Raw genomic sequence first — 27939 nt, forward strand, 5'->3', positions numbered from 1 at the left:
ATTTAATTATTTTATGAAGAAAATTCAATCAAACAAATTGCAAGTAATTTGATCCATTCACTCAATCAATCATCAAATTATTAATTTAAAAATTCAAAATTGCTACAGCCATTAGCGTAAAAAAATACCTAATTTTCAAATTGCCTTCTCTTCTAGGTAAATTATTAAATCCTGTGGATATATATACAATAGGTCTTATAATCTTAAATTTAAAAAATAATTTATGAGTAATAGATAAATTATTTTTAGTGCATGGAATATACCTATAATTTACCTCTCGTCTTAGCCAAAATAATAATAATAAAAAAAAACGTTGCCTTGTCTGACTGGCACTGGTTCTTTCTGGGCAGTCAAAAACGGCACACTGAAGACATATGAAGAATTGGAAATATGGGGAGCTTTTAAAATCAGTCACCAAAGAATATTTGTTTTCTTAAAATTATAATTAAAAGAGAAGAAGAAAATTATTAATTTCCAACGTTTGGTCGTTCAGGTGCCGGGTCCAATAATTATTTTGGATTTTTTTTACCTTGACTTTTTTGTTTTATTTATTCATAATTTCTTTCTGTTTTCTCGTGTTCATTAGTCAGTGCATATAATCACTAGTTACTGGAACTTACACTATACAAATTGCCCTTGTTTTTTTAATTAAATAATCCTTACCCTTGTTTTTTAATTAAATAATCCTTACTTTTTCAATCCCTATAAAAAAAAATTAAATATTTAATTTTTTATAATACTAAAAATACAGGTTCGGATATTATCACACTTCTTCCTTTTGAAAATTGTTGACACATCAAAAATAGAGTTGAAATTTGTAGACATGCTTTGAAGATGGGTTGCTTCTCAAAAACTTTGAAACCAGATACCGACCAGCTGCCGATAATTTTACAAGTCAGCAGCCTTTTATTTTTTCTTGGTCTGGCTGCTATTTATTTGCATACAATATTAAATAACCAAAATGTCTTTGGATAGAAAATAATAATATTTTTCCATTAAAAAAAAAGGAAATAATAATATTTGCTTCGAGGGGGAAAATAAAAGCTTGTTAAAATCACGTTTTTATTATAACGCAAAAAGCAAAACTCAAACTGACTACAATTATTTATTACGTGAACTAGTTGTCTTGTGACATATTTATTGGCTCAACCGTATCATATGCCGTTTAGCAATCAGCATTTCTTTTACTGCGACAGGTTACGTTGTGCTTGGCTTCTAATCCCAGATAGTCAGATACAATGGCACAACCTCTGAGCCAGAGATGCCGCGGCTTCTCTTCCCCTTGTAGTTATATGGAGATGGAGAGTGCCTTTGGCTGACTAGAGCGTTCAATGAAAATAATGCAATTGAGCATAGTAGAGAATACTAGGAAAACACAAGTAAACCTGTACCGTAATCGCAGATTTGCTTTCTAGGAGGTGTGATGATGCATAAGTGTCTAGAATTTCTTTTTCTTTTCAGTATTTTCGTATAGACATAATATGGATAACGCTGCCTGACATAGAACGGAAAGCTTCAGCTTGTTTTAAGCCTGAATACTTGTGCAGAAGTTAAATCAGATGGCCTCTTTGAACTACTTTTGAAGGTAAAGCCGTTACGGTAGATAACAGTAGATTTCCTCCGAGTAACACGGCAGTAGAGAAACTTTAACCCATGAGTTTTGGACGCCAACCAGCAATAACTTCCTCTGGGAAAGCACGCGTTTTAACGAGTGAATCCAATGAGAAAATTGCCTGAATAATAATAATTCAGCATTGTTAGAAATAAACATCATTACATCCATATAAAATACAAGGCGATTTACATTTGTACTGAACTTTGATCCGCAGAAGAATATCTTTTATATAGACTGAATTTGAAAATAACCCAAATCGAAAGGTGTGGGGAAATCAAGGGTGTCAAATAACAAGCTGCTAGTCCGCCATAACATGGCTTTACCTTCGATGCTTCTATTTTTCAAGTCAATTAAGGTTACCATGAATGAATGCCTTGTAAGCAGAATTCACCTTCACCAAAGAGCTTCCATCTAATCTTCCACACTTTAGGGAAAAAAAAAAATAACATAATTCCTCAATCTCAAATCACATTCCAGTCTCCATAGCGAGTGAACCATCTTGTGACTAGGACAACACCTCTACAAAATCACTGCCACAGAGGCCACTAATCTTGAAAGGAATCCCAAGATAAAAATGCTCAAAGGACCATCATGAAGTCAACGCAACCAAGACAAGTATTTCCCACATAAGGAAGAGAGAGGGAAGGGGCAATGCCTATACATGCTGGCCAATTATTAAGGCTGCTTATTTACAATATGCCAACTGAAGGGAAAAGACAAGCATCAAGGTCTTGTATTCTGCAAAGCAAATGCTTATATATGTAACACAAAATCAAAGCTTGGTTCGTGTAGAATATACCTTCATGTAAGATTTAACATACCGAAGTCACTACAAGAAAATTAATATTTAACGAGAGAAAAAATCACCGTTAAAAGTTAAAAAGTGATCGCTAATAATAATTAACAACCACAAAAGTTGGTCGTTAAGTCGTTGTTAAAAAGTTTAACGAGGACTTTATATAACTCGTCGTTGATACTAATAACGAGGACACAATAAGCAATTGTTAAAATTATAGTATTAACGACTATTTTAGCCGTCGTTAATGTTATTAACGACGGAGAAAATGGTCATCAAATTTAAATTAAAAGATCATTATTTTACAATGTAACGGCCTCTAAAAACTATTAACAATGAAAAATTGGTCGTTAAAAAATATTAACAACAGCAAATAATGCTCGTTAATGGTTATTAACAATTAAAAAAAATCTCGTTAAAAAGTATTAACGAGAGCAAATGATGATCGTTAAAAATTACTAACGATAGTAAAAAGTAGTCGTTGAAAATAATTGAGGATGAACATTAAAAATTGATAACAACGATACAAAATGGTCGTTAAAAATGATTAACAATCATAAAAATAGTTGTGAAAACATATTAACAATAACAAAAAGAGGTGATTAACAATCAATATGAATACAAAAATCATCATTAATGATGATGATTTAATTGTGTTAACTTTTAAAATACTAAAAAATTTAATAAGCAATTAATAATAATAAATAATATGCTTCATAAGTAAAATAACATTCATATATCAATATGAAAAATGTCATAACAACCGTCTCAAATGTCGGTTTACACTTAATTTGTTTATGTCAATAAGAAAACTATAAATACGTGAAGGCTGAAATAAAATTCAACAATATCTTCTAAGTTACTTTTGAACACCTTCACCCAAATAAATTACTTCAATGCTTTCGCTATTTGCATAATCACATAAGCATCAAAATATAAAAATATAATTAGATTGCAACAACTATGAAATCCACTAATAGCTTGAAATGAGTTTCATATTTAACTTAAAATTTGTTAATATTTTATTTCTAAACAGTTTAATTATAAATATAAAATAAAAAATTCAGCAAAGTTCCGTTTGTATTTTGAACATTTTTAAAATTTCAAAAAAATAATTCAAATTCACAACTTGCATAAAACATAAACTCAAAAATATTCATCAACTTCCAATCCAATTTTTGTGCTCTTTAATTAAATTATATACATTTATCTTTAATAAATATATAATAGTGAATATTATATTTCCATTTGTAAATGTACAACTTAAAATATGACCTATATTAAAAACAATATAAAGAATATAGTATATGAAAAAGAAGATAATTTACCTTATCACAATCATGTAGATTGATCTGTAGATAGAGGAGTTCTAGATGGAGCATTAGAGTATTGGCTCAATAATAAGTCCTCCAGGTGTTTCATCCTAGTTTGTACTTCAGACAAACGATCCTTAAGCAATCGATTCTCCTCTTGAAGGCCAACATTGGAACGAGATTTCTTAACTTCTTTTGCCTTTATTCCACCCCTACAACCAATAACTTGATCACGATGCCGTGTTTCAAAACATTGTTCTACTACCTCCATATGAGACAAAGAAGGGTTGGATTGGATGACATCACATATTTGATCCTATAATAATTATGATTAATCAATAACACAAATATAACAATTTATGAAAAGAAACAGATTTGCAATAAAAGTAATATAACATACATATTTCTCTTGAACATTAGAATCAATCAAATTTGCACCCTTCTTATGAGTTTCAAAGAATATAGTTCCAATGTCTAGTGGATTGCCATCCTTGCCTCCCTTTACAAAATACGATATTGTTACACAGTAGCATAATATATTTAATCTCTAAAATGTAAAAGCATGAAAAAATTTCACTAACATTACCAAATCATAAATAATTTGTCTGTAAGGTTTGCTACCAGTACGATGAAGCATAGTTAAATTTTTCCTATGTTCAGAGTTTCAAACACTTGTTTCCTACATTAAAAAAAGTATTTAAAAACATTATGTTAACCCTTCTAAAAAATAATAAAACTAAAGATAAAAATACTTATATTTAATTTACATGATTTCTAATATTAGTAAAATAAAATGTCCTACCTTAAATTTTCTAGTGCAAAAATGGTTCTTAACTAACCACTCCCAATCTTCTTGATGCATCCCTTAAGGAACATTTTTCAACATCTCTGGAAAAGAACCATAAGGCTCTATATTGTAGCATTTCAAATCCCCTCTCCAATTATTCCACAAATGATTCATATGCTCTAAAGTCTTTTCTCGATATAGCTCAATGTCAACATTTTTAAATTTCTCCTACAAAAAAAAAAGAATGAATGAATAGATGCAAATTAAATTAATCCAATGTTTTATTAAAAGTAAAGGTACCTTGACTGAATCCCACATATGATCTTTTGCATCTTCTCCGATTTGCATCCATGAGTGCACTCTTATTGGACAAATGTTTGGGTCACTCACTATTTTGCCCAAATGTCTTGACCATTCTGCATGATTTTCTCCAATAACTCGATTATTATAAAAAACCACATCCAGTTTCTCTCCATCCTTAAGTGCTGCAATCTTTTTACCCTTATTCGTTCCTCTTGTTTTTCTCTTCTTTTGTATAGTGGAAATACCTAAATGAAAAAGTTTTTTTGTATAGTCTCACATTGCAAGAGTCTGAGGCAAAATTTGGATGTAGTTTGTCAAAGGAAATCAATGCCATTGAATTAGCAGGGTGTCTCATCACTCCATCATCTACCCTCTTATCTTTATGCCATCTCATCAAAGACGCTGTCTTTGTGGACATAAACAATCTTTGAAGTCTTGGCTTTAGTGGAAAGTAACGCAGAATTTTTTTTGGTATTCTCTTCCCATTGGTTTTAACCTTGTCTTCCCCATTATATTTATTAGTCTTCCATCTAGAATAGCCACAAATCTTACAAAAATCTAGCCTCTCATCCTCTTTCCAATATAACATGCAATTATTTACACATGCATCAATTTTTTTGTATGAGAGACCAAGTTCTTGAATTACTTTCTTTGCATCATAATACGATTGTGGCAAATTAGATCCTTGAGGTAATAATTCATCTTTCAATAATTGCAACAACACAGTAAATGACTCATTACTCCCTCGAACAAGGCTCTTGATATGGAGCAATTTGACTAAGCAAGATAACTTTGAGCTCTTAGAACCTTGGTATAATGGTTGCTCAAAATCTCTTAGTAACCTATAGAATTTATTCGCTTCCTCATTCGGTTCCTCTTTATGAATATCACAAGCGAAGATATCCGTATCCATATCATTTTTATCTTGACCATAAAACTCTGGATACAAATCCCTTAAAATGTCATGCATCTCACTTTGCTGAACACTTTCTAAATTAGATTCAGATTCACCTACCCTTTCTCCATGGTGATACCAAAATGTATAATTACATATTATTCCATACACCTTGAGATGTGTCCCTACCACTTCTCGTGTGGTGGAATACGTGTTACTACACTTGACATATGGATAATGTATTTCCCCATGCCTCCCAGTCTTCTTAAAAGCATAGTCTAAAAATTCCTCAACCCCACGTAAATATACATCATTAAGACGATTACCAACAAGATCCATCCATTGTTTACTAGGAGCCATTATCTAATAAATTGATAGTTAGAAATATAACCTATAAAAATAAGCAAACATATTTGACAAGAAAAAAATTTAGTTTAAAATTTAGGTTACATTATTAAATAAATAAATATTAAAAAAAAATTAAATAACATTGATCACAAAAAGGATGGTGCCAAAATATTATATGAATTGGAAATTTAAAAGTAGGGTCAGAATAGAGGAATTTGAAAGATAAAGAACTATAAAAGTGAATTTTCTAAATACAGAAGGACTTATGGAATAATTGTGCATTGATCAATGAAAGGGAGACACTTGGTAAAATAAAAGCCACTCCTTTTTGTTCCTAAATCAATCAGTTGTACTCTCAATCTCCCTCAATTTTTCATTTTCCTTCATCCTCTATTTTTCATTTCTTCTTCTCTTCATTTTTGTTAATTAACATTACCCTTTTTTATTTTAAATTATTAGCATTAAACTTTATTAAATTTAAATTTAATATCTCATAATATTAAAATTAATTCTAATATGGTTGAGTTTTCAAACATATTTGAAAATTTTATGATTAAAGGCTTGTTCGGTAATGCTTGCCTAGCTAGTCACATTCTGTAGTCCAAATTGGTGTAATTTACTGTACATAATCAAAATTATCATGTTTTCCTATAGATAATTTTTGGGAACTTGCTGCATATTTTGATTGTTTTCTGCACTATGGAATACAGAATATGCATACACATGCAAGCTAAATGAGAAGAGTGATGTGTACAGTTTTGGAGTAGTCCTAATGGAGTTGGTCACAGGAAAAAGGCCAGTAGAACCAAAATTTGGAGAGAACAAGGACATAGTGTACTGGGTTTGCAGCAAAATGACGAGCAAAGAGAATGCACTTGATTTAGTGGACTCAAACATCTCAGAGAACCTGAGGGAGGATGCTATTTCCAGCCAAGCAAAATAACATTTGTGAAACTATCAGTTGTGCAGATTTGCAATTAAATATGCAGATTACTGAGGGAGGATGCTATCTCCATGACTGGCTGCAAAATTACTGCAGATTTGCAATTAAATATGCAGTAGAATTTGTGTAGAATCAGAAAGGTAGCTTAAGCAGAATTGCATAAATTTGTAGCAGAATTTGAGCAAGAATTACATATTAATTTATAGCAAAATTACTGCAGGAATTGCAATGAAATTAGTGCAAGAATTGCGGCAGAATTTGAGCAGAAATTGCATTAGAATGAGGTAGAATTGCTGTAGATTTTGCTATAAAATAAGCAGCAGAATTTGTGCAAAACTACAGCAGAATTTGAGTAGGAATAGCTATGGAATTTATAGCACAATTTGAGCAGGAATTACATATTAATTTGTAGCAGAATTTGAGCAAGAATTACAATATAATTAGTACAGGATTTGCAGCAGAATTTGAGCAGAAATTGCATCAGTATGAGCAAGAATTATGGCTTTTTACCTATAAAGATTAATTAGTTATGTCATAAAGGGTTAATATGTTAATTTGTTAGGGGTGTGGAATTTAATTACCAAATTCTGCAGTTAACTACCTTTTTAGCATGGGATAGTTTGGTCTTTCAGAGCACTTCACTCTCATCTCTAAGCACCAGCTTATGCTAAAATTCTATAACAATATTTTTTGTTTTTTTGTATAAAATTTCAAACTTGTTAATCTCTTAAACATCCATCACCTAAATTCCACACCCTCTAATTTGTGCCTCTAATCTTGGAAATAATTGATTCTCCATATTCAAATAAACATTTAGTATAATTAATGTAAGTTAAAAAAAAAAAGACAATATCACATGGTAATATAGTACTAATCCGTGTCAAATGAATAAACATGTAAATCTACTTTTGGTTAAAGACCACAACCATGTACCTATGATGCCTTTTTCAATTAGCAGAGGGTTGAATTCTACAGATGGGTATCTAAGATATTGTTCTAACATAAAAATTTAATAAATTTCTGCTCCATTTGCTTTTAGCTATTCTTTCATATTATTAACCTCTCCATAAAATTTCATTCTAGCAATCTATCAAACACATAGAGACCAAAGGCCAATAGCTCCCAATCAAATAGAATGACACCACCTGATTGAAAAGAAAAGCTTACTTGCAAGATTGTTGATTTAGGAGAAACTTCCAAATTAATCAACCCTATGAGCAATGTAGGCTTCCAAATCAAGGTCAGTAGGAATAAACAAGGGGTATTTGTAGAAATGAATGGACTTCCTCTCTTACAAAATATGAATAGCCAATCAAATATAAGAAAAGCTGCAGAATTGCTACATATTTTGCAATAAATATATGCTGCAGAATTTTGTGCAAAATTGCCATAGAATTTGAGAAGGAATTACATATTAATTTGTAGTAGAATTTGAGCAGGAATTGTAATGAAATTAGTGTAGAAATTGCAGTAGAATTTGAGCAGAAATTACATCAGAATAAGTAAGAAATACTGCAGAATTGCTGCAAATTTTGCAATAAAATAAGTAGTAGAATTTGTGTAGAACTGCAGCAGAATTTAAGCAGGAATTACTGTGGAATTTGCAGCAAAATTTGAGCAGGAATTACATATTAATTTATAGCAAAATTTGAGCCAGAATTTCAATGTAATTAGTATAGGATTTGCAGCAGAATTTAAGTAGATATTGTTCTAAAATAAAAATTTAATAAATTTCTACTCTATTTGCTTTTAGCTATTCTTTCATATTATTAACCCTCCATAAAATTTCATTCTAGCAATCTATCAAACACATAGAGACCTAAAGGCAAATAGCTCCTGATCAAATATAATGACACCACATGATTGATAAGAAAAACTTACTTGTAAGATTGCTGATTCAGGAGAGAATTCCAAATTAATAAACTCTATGAGCAATGTAAGCTTCCAAATCAAGATCAGTAGGAATAAATAAAGGGTATTTGCAAAAATCAACGGACTTCCTCTCTTCCAAAATTTGAATAGCAACACCTTAATCCAAATTTGTAAGAACAAGTGCAAGCCCTACAATACCCATAATACCAAATTCAATATTGTTACTATCAAACACAAGAACAAATCCTATAACCACTCTTATTACTCATATTAACAGTAATACCCACCTCAAAATCAATGGCAATATGACCAACAACCACAAAACTACACTTATTACCAACCTAATAATGAGTCCTCACCTAGGATTTCAGTGACACAAGAAGCAGCACAATGGTGACAGTACGTAGGTATCGTTGCAAGTAGTGCAGCAACGTAAAAGAGTGTTTTCCTTGGGTATGGTGTTTCCGATCAATTTGATTAAATTTATATTGGAAGTTGAGGAAAGAAAACATAATAAGAAGGATGGTCATTTAGGAAGGGTTTCTATTTGGCAGTTACATTAGAAACACATTAGGGCTTTAGGAGTTAGAAACCTCTTAGAAATAGGAATTAATAATATCAGCTGGAGGGAAAAATAAAATCTAAAAAAGAAGTTAATTCATTTACAAGGTCTTTTTGTCCTCGTGAAAGACTTAAAAAAAATTCATTTAAAATTTTGGATATAACGATCAATATTTTATTCTTTAACTAGAGTATTTTATAACAGTGGTTAAAATTTTATATAATTACGATCAATTATATTATTAGTCGTTATTTATATATCATTAATGAGGAAATTCTAATTCTCTCGTTGATAATTGGTCGTTAAAAACTATAATTCTTGTACTGAGTGACTCTCGAACCAACTGACTCTCGAACCAACCATTTCTTATAATGCCCCAAAGCAATCTCTAGATGGTACAGCCTTGGTCCAAGTGACAAATCAAATGCAGAAACCTTTTCTCCATTGATAAAAAGGCCCTTCAAAAAACAAACTAGAGATAACTATGATGATATAGTTCTGCAAGAAATTATGAAATTCCACAATTGAACAAGGCATTAAAGGAACTTTTCAAGCAACACAAATACATATATTGAATTAAAGCCAACAGGTTCTTATATTAATGGCACTAATCATTGGAATTACACTATATTTTGTACAAGACAAAAGAAGTTCCATGTGCCTGGGATAGTGTAGGGTTGAGCTTATAAAATTGGTGTTCTAAGTTATCAATTGACAAGTTGTGGTTGTTGATAACTCAATACACAACAAGGAATAAGAATTTTCCATTTAGAATTAAAAGAAGAAAAAATAATTAAGATATTTGCACCTCATATGAGTGAGAGAGAGAGAGAGAGAGAGAGAGAGAGAGACTAGTTATACATGCCTCAAATGCAATTTTAGAATGATTAAAGTTCCCACTGTTCCTAGAATCTTACAATTTAATTGAATTTCCTATCCTAGCGACTCAAATTTATAAGGTGAATTTCAAATGCACCAAAATCTTACAATTTGATAGTGAATCGGATGAATAAATATAAATTTACCAATTCAGTCGATTCTTTTTTTAGAGGATTATTAGATTCTATAGCTTCAAAATTTAAGATTTCACTCCATTTTTACTATAAAAAGTGCACATAAAATACTCCCTTAGCTATTTTTCTTCCACAAGTCATTCTTTTCCCTCTCCCTCTTCTTTCTTTTTCTTTTTTTTCTTGTTTATGTTAATTTACCTCTCTAATTATAGTTGTCAAATTATGACATTTTATATTAATATATTTTGAATTTTTAATTTAACGTAATATCCTTTTTTATCATTTAATTATTGATCAAATTTAAATGGGAGTGTCTATTGTCTACAATAATAGTTCATAATTTATAGCATAAAACAACATAACATATAAGAATATATTGTTCTATTATAAAACATCATTCTCATTAGCTAAAACATAATTCTATGTTTATCAAAATATACCATTTTGTTATACTTTTTCACTTATTTTTAGAAAATAATCATTTTTAATTAATTTTAAATTTTTTTATCAAATTTAACTATTTGATTCAATTCTCAAATCACAAAATGAAGATTTTGATTCTCGATTCGACAACTATGTCTATTATCAAATTCAAGAACCTACAATTTAACTATGATGAAATTAATGACTGAAATGAGGAGAGAGATGAAATCTCACATTTTCTTTGATATGATCATTGAGTGCACTTAGCTCATTGAGCAACGCCTGTTCTATCCCATCACTCGCATCTTTGCTGTTAAGAAAACCAATAAATGTGGAGAAGATCTTTTAGCCACTACATCAAGATTCAAGAAACTCATATAACTGAACTATATAACCTTCTATCTTTTTCTTTAAATCATGAAGATATAAAATTATTATCGAGGCATGAAATGAAACTTGGAACAACTATATTACATGGACAATAGCAAAAATAAAGACATCAATTCATTTACCCAAAATGCATTCTTTAATGTACTTTAGTACTATCACGACCCAAAATTTTATATCATGACCGGCGCATAATTTAAGTATTCTTAGATTATGCAAGTCTTATCAGAATATCTTAAATAAATATATTGTTACTTACTAATTCCAAAAAATGGATAAAATCCAAATAAACAAAATACTGAATAAAAAACATAAATATCCAATAAGTAAATTGCGGAGTCTCTACAGATTTCAAATAAAAACTTAAACTGTTCAATAAACTAAACTAATTATTAGCCCGAGGAAACATGAATTCGGGCATATCATGAGAACAAATCAAATATTGTCTCTCTCTAGAAAATGGACTGAATATTTGGATAAACTACAGAATTTTACTGATCTGAAACAGATAACAGACATAGAAAACGTAGTTTGAGCTAATGCTCAGTAAATAATAATTATAGCACACAACCTAATAGGAACAGACAAACGCTTGATTAATTTCACAATAAATTTTCTATTCAATAAAATCATGCTCATGCTATCAAAATCATTAATAAAATAATTTCATAAAACATATATATAAAAGAAATTTATTCAATAAAATTTTATGGTACAGTACACTAGAGTGATGATACCCCACATTACCAAAGGCTAGATGGTAAGCGCGCTACCAGATATTACATACCACTCCTTCACAGATATCAATGCATATGATACTAATGCAAACCATAAATTGCAATGATGCATGACTCAACAATGCAACCTAATACCGTAATAGTCTCTACAGTGGGGCCAAATAACAGATATAGATACTAAGTATAGATACCAATTCAAAACAAAAAATTAATTTGTACAAATTAATCAAAATCAACAAAAAAATTTCAGATAGCAAATAATAACTGATAATGCAATTCCAATAGTTTATTTCAATAATTTCGAAGAGTCAATAAGATCAAATCAATATCAAATTAATTCAGTGTAACACATCGGTAAATTTTATAGTAAGATATCAATCAATATAAAAACATTAAAAGCCTATTCCAGGAATCCTAATGGCTCTAATGCAGAGATAATTGACAAAATTAATTATTTAATCAAAATTGAAATAAAATTCAATAATAAAATAAAACTCTAGAATATCATATGTAAAATAATTGTTAAAATATTAATTTAAATTTTTCATTTAATAACAAATTGAATGCTAAAAAATTTTTAAAGGTACTAAAATGGTACCATGTACTATAATTATCGCTCACCTGAAACCTCCAAAACAATAATTATATTCAATAAAAGAGAGACAATTTTAGCTAACAGATTAAATAGTCGAGTCTCCTACATACTCAAAATATAGCAAAATTTGATCAACTAAACTAATATGACAGACCCATTGAATATATGTAAAAAATTTATTTTGAATCTAAAGTTGATAATAATAAACTCCGTCTAAGTAGTTTGCGCTTAGCCGGTCCCAAGCCCGGATAAAGGAGGAGGGTTGCGGTAGGTGACAACCAGCGTAAAATTTTCATCACACCCTATGATATGGATTCAAATGATATAAACGTTGGGGCGTCCTCTACTAACGACGCGCTACATCGGAGCCCGGGTGTAGTGATAAATATGCAAGGGTGTAGGGCGTTCACCGAAAGCGACGCGCCATGCCGGCGCCCGGGTGTGGTGTTAAGTGAGCAAGGGTTCCCACATCATGGACGGGTGTGGGTAAAGAAGTTAGTCCATAGGACAGATAATATAACAAATAGTGGAACAGAACACAAGATAGACATAGAAAATAATAGAAGATATCATAGAAGGAGACCAATTAGGAAGGAGCAGGATAAGAGGAGGATCAGGGTTGGTACTTGGAATGTTGGATCACTTACAGGAAAATTAATGGAGCTTGTGGATACCTTGGAAAGGAGAAGGGTGAATATTGCTTGCATTCAGGAGACTAAATGGGTAGGAGAGAAAAGTAAGGAAGTGGGTAATTCATGGTACAAACTGTGGTTTACCGAAAATGAGAGAAACAAGAACGGAGTGGGTATAATAATAGACAGAACATTGAAAGACGCAGAGTAATGTGTGAAAAGAGTAGGAGATAGAATTATACTAGTAAAGCTAGTACTAGACGGAGAAACAATAAATATAGTTAGTGCTTATGCCCCACAAATAGGACTAGACAATGAGAGTAAACAAAGGTTTTGGGAAGATATGGATGATTTAATGCAAAGCATACCGAATGAAGAGAATGTTTTCATTGGTGGAGATTTGAATGGACATGTAGGAAGTGATAGGCAAGGTTATGAGAATGTTCATGAAGGTTTTGGTTTTGGCAGTCGAAATGAGGAGGGAAAAAGCATCCTGGATTTTGCTATGGCATACGACCTAATACTAGCAAATACCTACTTTATAAAAAGAGAGTCACATTTAGTGACTTTCAAAAGTGGGCAACATAGAAGTCAAATCGACTTTCTCTTAACCAGGAAGACAAATAGAGCTCTATGCAAGGATTGCAAGGTCATTCCAGGAGAGGCTTTAACAAGTCAACATAGGTTGGTGGTCTTGGATGTCAAGTTTAGGAACAATTCAAGTAAGGTAAGAAGAAATAGTGTAGCTCGAACAAAGTGGTGGGAGTTCAAAGGAGTAAAGCAAGTGAAATTCAAAAATGAGCTTCTTGAGTCTGAAGTATGGAAGCTAGATATGGAGGCCAATGATATGTGGATACAGATGGCATCAAAGATTAGAGAAGTAGCTAGAAAAGTACTTGGGGAGTCTAAAGGACATGGACCACCCTCAAAAGAGAGATGGTGGTGGAATGAGGAAGTACAAAAGGCAGTGAAGAGAAAAAGGGAATGGTATAAGAAATTACCTAAATGTGATAATAATGAGGCATATGAACAGTACAAGATAGCAAAGAAAGAGGCAAAAAAGGCAGTTAGCCAAGCAAGAGCACAGGCCTTTGAAAAGTTATATGAGAAACTTGGAACTAAAGAAGGGGAGAAAGATATTTATAGATTAGCAAGGAGTAGAGAAAGGAAATGTCAAGATCTCAATCAAGTTAGGTGCATTAAGGATAAAGAAGGAAAAGTGTTGGTGAAAGATGAGGACATTAAAGAAAGATGGAGAAATTATTTTAATGATCTCTTTAATAATAGTCAAAATGGAAATAGCGTGAATATAGATTATAGAACAATAGAAAAGAATGTAAATTATACTAGAAGGATTAGATCTTTAGAAGTAAAGGAAGCACTTAAGAGAATGAAAGTAGGTAAAGCTTGTGGACCCGATGAAATACCAATTGAAGTGTGGAAGTATTTGGGAGATATGGGAGTGGCATGGTTAACTAAATTATTTAATAAAATTCTAAACTCAAAGAAAATGCCTGATGAATGGAGTAAGAGTATTTTAGTACCTATTTTTAAAAATAAGGGAGACATACAGAGTTGCTCAAACTATAGGGGAATTAAACTCATGAGCCATACTATGAAGTTGTGGGAGAGAGTTGTGGAGTATCGACTACGTCATGATACTTCTATCTCTCTCAATCAATTTGGTTTCATGCCTGGTCATTCAACTATGGAAGCGATCTTTCTCATTAGAAGCTTGATGGAGAAATATAGAGATGGGAAGAAAGATCTACACATGGTTTTTATTGATTTGGAGAAGGCTTATGATAGTGTTCCAAGAGAGGTTTTATGGAATGCGTTAGAACAAAAGAGGGTATCTATTAGGTACATACAAGTATTGAAAGATATGTATGAAGGAGCAACTACTATTGTGCGCACAGTGGGAGGGGACACAAGAGATTTTCCGATTTCAATTGGATTACACCAAGGATCAGCCATAAGCCCTTACCTTTTTACATTAGTTTTAGATGAACTGACGAAACATATACAAGAGAGTATTCCTTGGTGCATGATGTTTGCGGATGATATTGTTCTGATAGATGAGACACGAGAAGGAGTCAATAGGAAGCTAGAACTTTGGAGAAGTACTCTAGAGTCAAAGGGTTTTAAGTTAAGTAGAACGAAGAGAATACATGCATTGCAAGTTCGGTGAAGGCCAAGCGGTGATAGGGAAGGAGTTAGTTTGAATGGAGTGGCACTGTCCCAAAGTAATCACTTTAAATATCTAGGCTCAGTCCTTCAAGTAGATGGGGGATGTGAGGAGGATGTTAGTCATAGGATTAAAGCCGGATGGTTGAAGTGGAGACGTGCCACATGAGTTTTATGTAATCGTAAGATTCCCAATAAATTAAAAGGAAAATTTTACCGTCTGACCATACGATGGCTATGCTATATGGTAGTGAGTGTTGGGCCTTTGAAAGAGTCGTATGCATCTAAGATAAGAGTTGCAGAGATGAGAATGTTAAGGTGGATGAGTGGTCATACTAGACTAGATAAAGTCCGTAATGAAAGTATTAGAGAAAAGGTAGGAGTGGTGCCAATTGAAGATAAGTTGAGAGAAGGGAGATTGAGGTGGTTTGGTCATGTGAAGCGTAGACATACGGAGGCTCCAGTTAGACAAGTAGAGCACATTAGGCTAGAGAATAGAAAGAAAAAAAGGGGTAGACCTAAATTGACTTGGAGGAGAGTAGTACAGCATGACTTAGAAGCATTACACATTTCTGAGGATTTAACCCAAAATCGTTCAGAGTGGAAAAAGCGAATCCATATAGCCGACCCCAAATTTTTGGGATAAAGGCTTAGTTGAGTTGAGTTGAGTTGAGTTTAAAGTTGATAATAACAATAATAATAATGAAATTAGTAAAAATAGGTCAATTTAAGAAATATATAAAAAATAAATTAAGGAAAAAGAAAGATAAAAAATTAATATAATAATAATAACTTTAATAATAAACTATATATATATATATATATAAATTCAAGATTATTGTCCCACAGAAAAAAAAAAATATATATATATATATATATAAATTCAAGATTATTGTCCCACAGAAATCATGATCAACCTAATTCAATAGCAATGATAAAAGTAAAAAAAAATGAATTTTTAGAGTAGTTATAACGATTCAAAGAAAGACAATAAAATCAAATTTATCCATTATTGAACAAAGAAAGAGAATTTTTACCTTAATAATGGAATCCAATGTGATGACTAGAGAAGTAAGAATTTATAGATTTTCTGCACACATCATATTATAAATCATAAATTTATATATATATATATATATATATATATATATATATACACATATAACAATAATAAAAGATGATAAAAATACCTGTTAAGAGTATTTGGTAGGAAAAATAGGTGATAAATAGGTTTTAAGAGCAAAGTTTATCAGAAATAGATGATCATGGCATATATATTTTAGGAGTTCTATTACGTATAGAATGGGATAAGAGTTATTATTGAACTGGATTATTTAGATTACAAATATATATTTAATTTAAAAAATAATATATATATATATATATATATATATATATATATATATATATATATATATATATATATATATATATATAAGCAGGCCATCTAATAAAATATTTTTCTTTTTTTTAGATAAATATATTAAATTATTGTTAGCTAATTAAAATAAATAAATAGATAAAATATTGAGTTTCTACATACTTCCCCCCTTAAAAAAAATTCGGTTCCCGAATTTAAACAGATAAAATTCTAATTTGAAGAATCAAATAAATGAGGATATTTGGCTCACATTTTAGATTCTGCCTCTCACGTGGGCTCATTACTTGAGTGATTACGCCACAAGACTTTGACCAAAGCCACTTCCTTAGACCAAAGTTTCCTAATTTATCGATCTAAAATCTTTACTGGTTGCTCCTTATATGACATATCATTCTTAAATTGTATGGTCTGAGGTTGTAAAACATGGGATGGATCTGGTACATACTTCCTAAGTATAGAAATATGAAAAACTGGATGTACATATGTAAAATCAGGTGGAAGGGCTAAACGGTAAGCAACTGCTCCAATTCTCTCCGAAATTTAAAATGGACCAACAAAACGAGGGCTAAGCTTCCATTTCTTCTCAAACTTCATGATTCCTTTCGTAGGAGAAACTCTCAGAAATACATGATCACCAACCATAAACTCTACATCTTTACGCTTAGGGTCAGCATAACTTCTCTATCGACTTTGAGCAATCAAAAGTCTATCACGAATTAGCCGAACCTTCTCTGAAGTTAACTGTATCAACTCTAGTCTAGTAAGCCTTCTTTCTCTAACTTCATCCCAACAAATTGGTGACCTACACCTTTGACCATATAATGCCTCATATGGAGCCATCTCTATACTTGCTTGATAACTGTTTTTATAAGCAAACTCCACTAAAGGCAAATGATGATCCCAACAGCCACCAAAATCTATAACACATGCATAAAGCATGTCCTCCAATGTTTGTATGGTTTTTTCTGACTATCCATCTGTCTGAGGGTGAAAAGCAGTCTAAAGTCTACTCATGATCCCACAGCTTCTCGGAATTTCTTTCAAAATCGAGAAATAAACTGAGTACCACGATCAGAGACAATGGAAACTGGAACACCACGAAGACTAACAATCTTATCTATATACAACTATGCAAGTTTAGCAAAGTCATATGTAGTCTTTACAAGAAGGAAATGAGTAGATTTTGTCAATCTGTCTACTATCACCCAAATTGCATTGTAACCACCTCGTGTACTAGGTAAACCCACAATAAAGTCGATGACAATATGCTCCCACTTCCACTCGCGAATAGGCCACAGCTGAAGTAACCCAGATGGTCTCTGATGTTCTGCCTTAACCTGTTGACAAGTCAAACATTTAGCAATAAAGTCTACAACATCCCTCCTCATGCCATCCCACCAATAATGCTCCCTTAAATCAAGGTAGATCTTAGTTAAACCTGGATGTACTGTGTAAGTAGAATATTGTGCCTCTTCCATGATTTCTCTTCTCAACTCATCAATACTGGGGACACAAAGTCAGTGCTATAACGAAGAGCTCCATCATCATCTAACATGAACCCTTGAGCTTGGCCTTGATGAATATTATCTATAATCTTACACAATTGAGAATCCCTCTTCTGAGCAGCCTTAATTCGATTAATCAAGATAGGCCTAACTTGAAAATGTGTTAAGAATGATCCAGATACGATTTCAAACTCTACTCCATGATCTAGTAACTCATGTAATTCACTAATCAGAGGCCTCTGCTTGGTAGATATATGGGCTAAACTACCAGAAGACTTCCTGCTTAGAGCATCAGCCACCACATTAACTTTTTTAGAGTAATATTTTATGGTGCAATCATAATCTTTCAGCAATTCTACCCATCTCTTTTGCCTAAGATTAAGATCACGTTGGTCAAAGATGTATTTGAGACTTTTGTGATCAGAGAAGATTTCACAAGTCTCACCATACAGATAATGCCTCCAGATTTTCAAAGCAAAAATTACTGCAGCCATTTCCAAATCATGAGTTGGATAATTTTGCTCATGCCTTTTCAATTGACGAGAAGCATATGCAATAACCCATCCATGGTGCATCAAAACACATCCTAAACTAACCCTAGAAGCATCACAATACACTGCATAACCCCCTGATCCAGACGGAAGAGCTAACACTGGTGCTGTAGTCAAACAAGTCTTAAGCTCCTGAAAACTTTTTCTACAAGGCTCAGACCACTAAAATTTCACATTCTTCTGTGTCAACTTAGTTAAAGGTGCTGCAATACGAGAGAAGTCTTGAACAAACAGTCTATAATACCCTGCTAAACCCAAGAAATTGCGAATCTCTGACACAATTGTTAGTCTAGGCCAATGAAACACTATCTCAACTTTCTTCTTATCAATACACACCCCATCCTTAGACACTGTATAGCCTAGAAAAGCCACACTATCTAACTAAAACTCACATTTTGGGAACTTGGCATATAGCTTGTGTTCTCATAAGGTCTGAAGGACAATTCTCAAATGCTGCTCATGCTCCTCCTTACTCTTTGAGTACACTAGAATGTCATCAATGAACACTATAACAAACTGATATGAGAAATGTTTGAAAACTCTATTCATGAGATCCGTAAAAGCGGTTGAAGCATTGGTAAGACCAAAAGGCATTACAAGAAATTCATAGTGTCCATATCTAGTCCTAAAGGCAGTCTTGAGTATGTCTTCTTTCTTGACCCTCAATTGATGATACTCAGATCTAAGATCAATCTTGGAAAAATACTTTGCACCTTGAAGTTGGTAAAATAGGTCATCTATGCATGGAAAAGGATACTTGTTACGCACAGTCACCTTATTCAATTACCTGTAATCAATGTTCATTTTCAAAGACCCATCCTTCTTTCGCACAAATAACACAGGAGCACCCTATGAAGAAGCACTAGGGCGAATAAACCCCTTATCTAGTAGGTCCTCTAACTGCTCCTTCAACTCCTTAAGTTCTGCAGGTACCATACGATAAGGTGGCATAGATATGCACTCAGCTCCAGGAACTATGTTTATATCAAACTCTACCTCTCGCTCTGGGGGTAAACCTGATAAATCCTCTGAAAACACATCAGGGAACTCCTTAACCACTGCAACATTCTCTAAACCTATACTTTTTGCCTGAACATCTCTAACATAAGCTGAATACCCGTTACACCTCTTCGCAACAATCGCCTAGCACTCACTGCTGAGATAAGATTACTAGAGGCTATGCTCTGATCTCCCTAAAATTGAAATTCTGCTTCTCAGGAATTTTAAAGAACACAACTTTATTATGATAATCCAATGAAACGTGATAAGTGGCTAACCAGTCCATGCCTAAAATCACATCAAACTCAAACATATCCAAAGAAACAAAATCTGCAGCTAATTTCCTATCTCCAATGTGAACTATACATCCCCTATGCACCATATCAGTATCTATTACATTCCCCATAGATGTTGATACAGAAAAAGGATACTCTAACAAAGTAGGTGGTGTACTAAATCTCATGGAAAAGTATGAAGAAACAAAGGAATGAGTGGAACCGGGATCAAATAGTACTCTAGCATCAAATGAACAAATAAAAAGTGTACCTGTCACTACTGCATTAGATGCCTGAACATCCTGTTAAGTCAAAGCAAAAACCCTGGCTTGACCTCTACCACCAGATGTCTGTCCTTGAGTTTGAGCAGATCCTTTATCACCAGAACCTCTACCACCCTGACCACGACCACCAGAACCCTGACTCTACCACTATACTACGAAACTAGCTGAACCTGAGAGGGAGTAAAATGTGCTGCCTAACCAGCACCCTAAGTTATCCCACTAGTAGGACAACCCTATCTACGGTGTCCCAGCTGTCCACAACCAAAGCATGCTCCAGTGAACCAATGACAAGTGCCCTTATGTAGCTTACCACAATGCTGACAAGGAGTGGAAAAAGGCCCAGTGCTAATCTAACTATACCGAGCATTCCCTATATGAGTCCTCGGCTCACCTCCCTGACCAACTCCAGATTGATGTGCCCTATGGTCAACTGTAGACTGAAAACCCTGCTTATTACCCTGATAAGAACCCTTATGACTCTGTCCTCTGTTAAACTGATTACCTGACCATCTTTCTTAAACCGCTTGCGCTGCTCACGAGCCCAACGTTCATCATCATACATCTCCATCTGTCTAGCCCGATTAACCACCTCTTCATATTTAGGTAGTCGTAAAGGAGCTACACGATCAATTAGCCTATCTCGTAAGCCCCTTTCAAACCTGCGAGCCTTCTTCTCTTCATTTGCAATCAAGTGTTTACCAAAGTGGGATAATTTGGTAAACTTCATCTCATACTCTGTAACTGTCATGTTGCCTTGCTTCAAGGTTTCAAACTCCAAAGCCTTAGCCTCTTAAACACTAGGAGGGAGAAATCGCTCTAAGAAGAGAGAGTGAAACTCAGGCCAGAGGATAGAACCTTCAGGTTGCCCATTCTTCTTAGAGAGATACCACTCACGAGCAACTCCGTTAAGTTGATTTCCTGCCAACATCACCATCCTAGCACTACTGCAACCCATAGTGTCATAATACCTCTCCATGTCATCTAAAAAATCTAAGGGATCAACTAATGCATTCTCTGCAGTAAACTCCTTTGGTTTTAGCTTGAGAAAGTATGTGGAGTCAAAAAATCGAGCCCTATCTTAAGCTAGTACTGAAATAGGGCCAACCGATGGTTGTTGTTGTTGAGCTATAAAGTACTCAGTTATAGTATTAACAACACGATTCACTGCATGCAATCCTGTTGCCAAATCTACCACAGTAACCTGATCAACTCTAGGTGCTTGAGCTACAGTAGCTAATTGGAATGGTTGTGCCCCAGTCTTAGCCATAGGCATCTATTTATATGTCTGATTAATAGTTTGAGGTGGTACCTCCCCTGTTGGATCAAGGTTTGCACCATTAAGACCCTTGGCCCTAGTTCTCCTCTTACGTCTAATAGACCCAGACACCTATTTATTTTAATAAACAAGCATTAAATCTAAAAATGTGAGCCAAATTAAGATAGGTGAAAAATACGAAGGACGCAGATATCTAAAGCAATGAACTGAAAAGACATTAAGAATCCTATGCTCCGTAAGTTTATTAGACCTCAATCAAGCTTTGATACCAAATTTGTCACAACCCAAAATTTTGTGTTGTGACTGGCGCATAATTTAAGTATTTTTAGATCATGCAAGCCTTATCAGAGTATCTTAAATAAATATGTTTTCATTTACTAACTCCAAAAAATGGATAAAATCCGAATAAACAAAATACTGAATAAATAATATAAATATCCTATAAGTAAACTATGGAGTCTCTACAGATTTCAAATAAAAACTTAAACTGTTCAATAAATAAAACTAATTATTAACCCGAAGAAACATGAATTCGGGCATACCATGAGAACAAATCAAAGATTGTCCCTCTCCAGAAAATGGACTGAATATTTAGATCAGCTGCAGAATTCTACTGATCTAAAACAGATAACAGACATAAAAAAAGTGATTTGAGCTAATGCTCAGTGAATGATAATTATAGCACACAACGGAATAGAAATAGGCAAACGCTTGATTAATTTCACAATAAATTTTCTGTTCAATAAAATCATGCTCATGCTATCAAAATCATTAATAAAATAATTTCATAAAACATATATATAAAAGAAATTTATTCAATAAAATTTTATGGTACAATACACCAGGGTGATGATACCCCACATCACCAAAGGCCAGATGATAAGCGATCTACCAGATATTAGATACCTTCCTCCTCCTTCACATATATCAATGCATATGATACTAATGCAAACCATAAATTGTAATGATGCATGACTAAACAATGCAACCTAATACCGTGATAGTCCACACGGTGGGGCCAGATAACAGATACAAGTACTGGGCACAGGTGCCAATTCAAAATAGAAAATTAATTTGTACAAATCAATCAAAATCAACAAAAAAATTTTAGATAGCAAATAATAACTGATAATGCAATTCCAACAGTTTATTTCAATAATTTTGAAGAGTCAATAAGATCAAATCAATTCAGTGTAACACATCGATAAATTTTATAGTCAGGTATCAATAAATATAAAGACATAAATGTCTGTTCCCGGAATCTTAATAGCTCTAATACAGAGATAATTGACAAAATTAATTATCTAATCAAAATTGAAATAAAATTCAATAATAAAATAAAACTCTAGAAAACTATATGTAAAATAATTGTTAAAATATTAATTTAAAATTTTCATTTAATAATAAATTGAATGCTAAGAAGTTTTTAAAGGGATTAAAATGGTGTTATGTATTATAATTACCACTCACATGAAACCTCTAAGATAATAGTTATATTTAATGAAAGAGAGATAATTTCAACTGACAGATTAAATAGTCGAGTCTTTTACATACCCAAAATATAGCAAAATTTGATCAACTAAACTAACATGACAGACCCCTTAAATATATATAAAAAATTTATTTTGAATCTAAAGTTGATGATAATAATAATAATAATAATAATAATAATAATAATAATAATAATAATGAAATTAGTAAAAATAGGTCAATTTAAGAAGTACATAAAAAATAAATTAAGGAAAAAGAAAGATAAAAAAATTAATATAATAATAATAACTTTAACAATAAACTATATATATATATATTAATGAAAGATGATGAAAATACCTGTTGAGAGTATTTGGTAAAAAAAAGAGGTGATAAAGAGGCCTTGAGAGTAAAATTTAACAGAAAGAAATGATCAGCGTATATATATTTCAAGAGTTTTACTAGGTATAGAATGGAATAAGAGTTATTATTGAACTGGATTATTCAGATTACAGATATATATTTAATTTAAAAAATTATATATATATAAATAAGCAAGCCATCCAATAAAATATTTTTCTTTTTTTTAGATAAATATATTAAATTATTATTAACTAATTAATATAAATAAATAGATAAAATATTGAGTTTCCACAAATATAAAAATAAAAACACTTTTTGGAAAAAAAAAATCCAGCAATAAGATTTAGACTTAATACAAAACCCCTTGTGGCGACATATTTATGCCCGCAGACTCCCATAGACTACGAAATGAAATTACATATTTGAGCAAGCAACAACTCTGAAATGCAAGAAACAGAAACTGCTAACTTATAGAAGCTTAAGTTTCAACCTCTCAATGAAGATATGACAAAACAAGAAAAATCTAAATATTGCCTATCTAGTTCTTGAATAACATACCTTTTAAATGGAAAAAAGATGGTCAAAAGATAGAGGATAGTCAGAGACGGTACTAGCAATTTCAGCATTTTCCGTTACCAATTTTTTTATGGAAATTCAAATTAATCACTGAATAGCCAATGCAACTTTTAAGTTTTTAAATAATAGGCAAAGACCATAAAAAAGTTGCTAAAAACCTCAAAGGCAGGAGAACACTATTTGCATCTGTATAGTATAACATCATTTCTGATCAAACTATCCATCTGACTTCTGAGGCCAGAGGTCAACATGATGATAATTCTATATTTCCTTTTATACAACTTAGAAACATCTGTAGAGGTGTTTAATTTTACTAGACGGATATCCAATTGACATTCCACTACCATTGCCCAAACCTCCACCACACCTCCAAAATAAAATAAAAAGGATTGGGTGTGTGTCTTAAATGAAAAGATTTAAGTGCAAATGCATCATAAATTCTGAACTCAGCATCATGCTTTACAAAATTATTACCAGGCACTTTCAGAATAATGGAAATACAAAAACAATTGCTTGATCAGAAATTATGACCAACGTTAGTTTTATCACACTGAGCATATAACATACACTGAAGCCCTCTCAGGTGGGGTTCCCAATGGTGGACATGGAAACTTTTATTCCAGTGACTGCGTGGTAACATCTGAGTCTGGAACCCACTTATCCTCAAGCTTTATCACTGGAACTTTACCTTCTGGGCTTAATTTCAAGAACCTGAATATAACAATGTACAACAATAAAATAAATATGTAATATGAGCAAAGAATACTAAGCCAATGAAGAGAACTATCTGTTATTAATCACTGTCATGAGATTTGAACATATATGTTGTGCCCAGGGTCTGTAATCAAGTACAAGTATACAATCACCTTAAGATTGAAACAATTATAAAGGAAGGAAAATGAACTCGAGGAGATGGCTAAAAACAATCACCATTCTAGCTTGTTAGCCAAATCTACCTACTTCATATCATAAGGGAGATGCTTTTCCTCAATGGGCAACAACACTCTTTGGCAAAACGGACCTGAAGAGAAATTTGAATACCAATTGATATTTGTCATTGAAATTAACACTGCACCACTAAATAGCAAACCATATTGCAGGCTTTAACACTAAAATGATTGTAAAGTATTCTGTAACCATCCCAACAACTATGCATCTATTACAATCTGCAATTATTCTACTTACCCTCTGTTTGGATTGACTGCAGTATGGTTTATTAATGTATAGTATCATATTGTATAGTATTGTATGGTTTTTATTGTTAACATGTTTGGAAAAATAGTATAGTATAGGATGATTTAATAACATTTTCTTATTTGGTTAAATAGTATGGTATGGTATAATAAATATGAAGATTACTAAAATACTCTTATTGTTGTTTTAAAATATATAAAAAGTTGCAGAGGACATGTGATGTGAGATGAGGGACTGGCATATACGAGAGAGACTGAAAATTTTTTGTCCAAGGAAGAGATTGAAAATGAGAGACAAACAACGTTTCCAAATAAAAAGAATAAGGTATAGTTGAAATTTTGTGTAAATATAAAATTGAAAAGTACGTGACTTGAAAATCTGTGATAAAATCATGTTGAAGAACAATCACTTTACAATTCAAAACCACCATTTTCTAAACAATCTTCACAAACAAGTAGTGTTACCATACCGTACGTTATGAAACCATGGGAAACCATCATCCAAACAAGGGGTTAAATTCTCTTTGGTCATTGATAATCATGTCACTTTTGAATAGTAATTAGTTTCGAAAACGGAAATTAGTGACATATAAAACTCGAGTCTTTAAAGCACTTGAGGTAAAACTTCATATGAGCACCCAAATGTCTTCCTCTGAGCATGTATACTCTTAGTCTACACATATATTATTGTTCTCGTAAGCAATTTTAAGGCATTTTAGAACTACATTTGCTCACTTCTTTCTCTTTTCCTTCTAAATTCAAACATGGAAAGCACAATTCCAAATTCTGAAGAACTGAAATAATTATGATTAATCACCTAATTGACAAAAACACTGCAAAGCAATCATAAAGTAAGAATCAGCATTTGCTCGGAAAATAAAGGAAATTATAAGAAAATAGAAATTCTCACAGTCGCCAAGCTTGTTGGGGACAGTAATGAAGGCTTTGACACAGACTTCGAGAGGGTCGGACACAGCAGACATTACAAAAACAGAGGTGTTTCTTCTTCTGATTGAGTGACGTCTAAAATCGACATTGTTTTGAGGAAGACGAAGAGTGCAACCAAGGTGATGCTTGACTGTGGACGAGAAAGCACAATTCCAAATTCTGAAGAACTGAAATAATTATGATTAATCACCTAATTGACAAAAACACTGCAAAGCAATCATAAAGTAAGAATCAGCATTTGCTCGGAAAATAAAGGAAATTATAAGAAAATAGAAATTCTCACAGTCGCCAAGCTTGTTGGGGACAGTAATGAAGGCTTTGACACAGACTTCGAGAGGGTCGGACACAGCAGACATTACAAAAACAGAGGTGTTTCTTCTTCTGATTGAGTGACGTCTAAAATCGACATTGTTTTGAGGAAGACGAAGAGTGCAACCAAGGTGATGCTTGACTGTGGACGAGAAAGCACAAGCAGCCGAAGCAGCAGCTATGGCCGTCGGTTGGATTCTTGCTGTCGACAAATTTGGCATTGAGTTAATGAGAGGTTCCTTGCTTGCTTTGTGACTTACGAGTTGAGTGTCAGTGATGAAATGAGATTCTTTGACTGTGTTCTGCCAACGTGTTTATTAGTTTTTTCTTGTGTCCATGGGAAAATTTTCTCCCTCATTCAAAACTCTTGAGAAATTGCATTTATTAGTTGTTGCGACTCTACAATTTGATAATTTATATTAAAATTTTTAATTATATCGTGATTTTAATATTTTAGTATGCATATTAAATTAAGGCCTTGTTTGTTTAAAATGTCTTACTACTTAGAAAGTACATTTAAAAAAAAAAATTTTTTTTTAAGTATGATTTAAATTTATTTGATTAGTGTATTAAATTCTTATAAAGTAAAAGTATATTAATAGAAATTAACAATAAAAATAACATAAATATTCATACTTATACTCTAAATGTAAGTATATAATATTAAAAAGATTTAATTCAATATTTACATATTTCATATTGGTCAAACATTTAACTCATATAATGATAAGCAAAATATAATAAAGCTTTTTTTTTATCAAAAAAATATACTTAAATTTAATTTAAATAGTTTTTTTTATGTGAATGCATATAAAAAAATAATATAACTTTATTTTTCCATTGACTGATTGTTATTAAAGGAGATGATAGCTCTTCAATTCTCATTAATTTTTATCCAAACACATTACAATGAGAAAAGCAAGAGAAAGGTAAAGTTAAAAAGAAAGAATTTTTTATAGTCTCTAATTTCAACTTTCTTGAATTCTCAGGAAGTTATTTCCTGGAGGGAAAGGGAGTTGGCTCATCAACTTCTCCAGAGTTAGAAAATTAATGGTAACAAAATAAATTAAACTTTCACACATTCTAAAAATTTAAAATTCCTAGCAAGTTACCCAACAAATAAGGTGTGAAAATTTAAGATTCCATTATAGAAATAGGTTTGTATATATGATTGAGCAAAATGGATAGCAAACCCACAAAACAGGCTCAAAACATCGAGGAAAATAATAATAACAATAATACACATCTACATAATGGCAGAAGCATTAACAAATGGCCCAAATCAGTGGCTAGCTGAACCTGTTGTTTTCTTGTTCAGTAATTGTTGCACATTGCTGGGCCTCTGTTAGCTTCCAGCCCTTGTAATTTTCATGGGCTCTTTTTACTTTAGATGAAATGAAC

The 27939-nt window shown here is 32.3% G+C and overlaps 1 pseudogene; it reads right to left on the reverse strand.

Annotated features, from left to right (window-relative positions):
- Positions 1 to 1646: 1646 nt before the first annotated feature.
- LOC110637220 (glutathione S-transferase DHAR3, chloroplastic-like) lies at positions 1647 to 26860 on the reverse strand (annotated as a pseudogene).
- Positions 26861 to 27939: the final 1079 nt, after the last annotated feature.

This window comes from Hevea brasiliensis, chromosome 16 (assembly GCF_030052815.1).
Source record: "Hevea brasiliensis isolate MT/VB/25A 57/8 chromosome 16, ASM3005281v1, whole genome shotgun sequence".
NCBI lineage: Eukaryota > Viridiplantae > Streptophyta > Magnoliopsida > Malpighiales > Euphorbiaceae > Hevea > Hevea brasiliensis.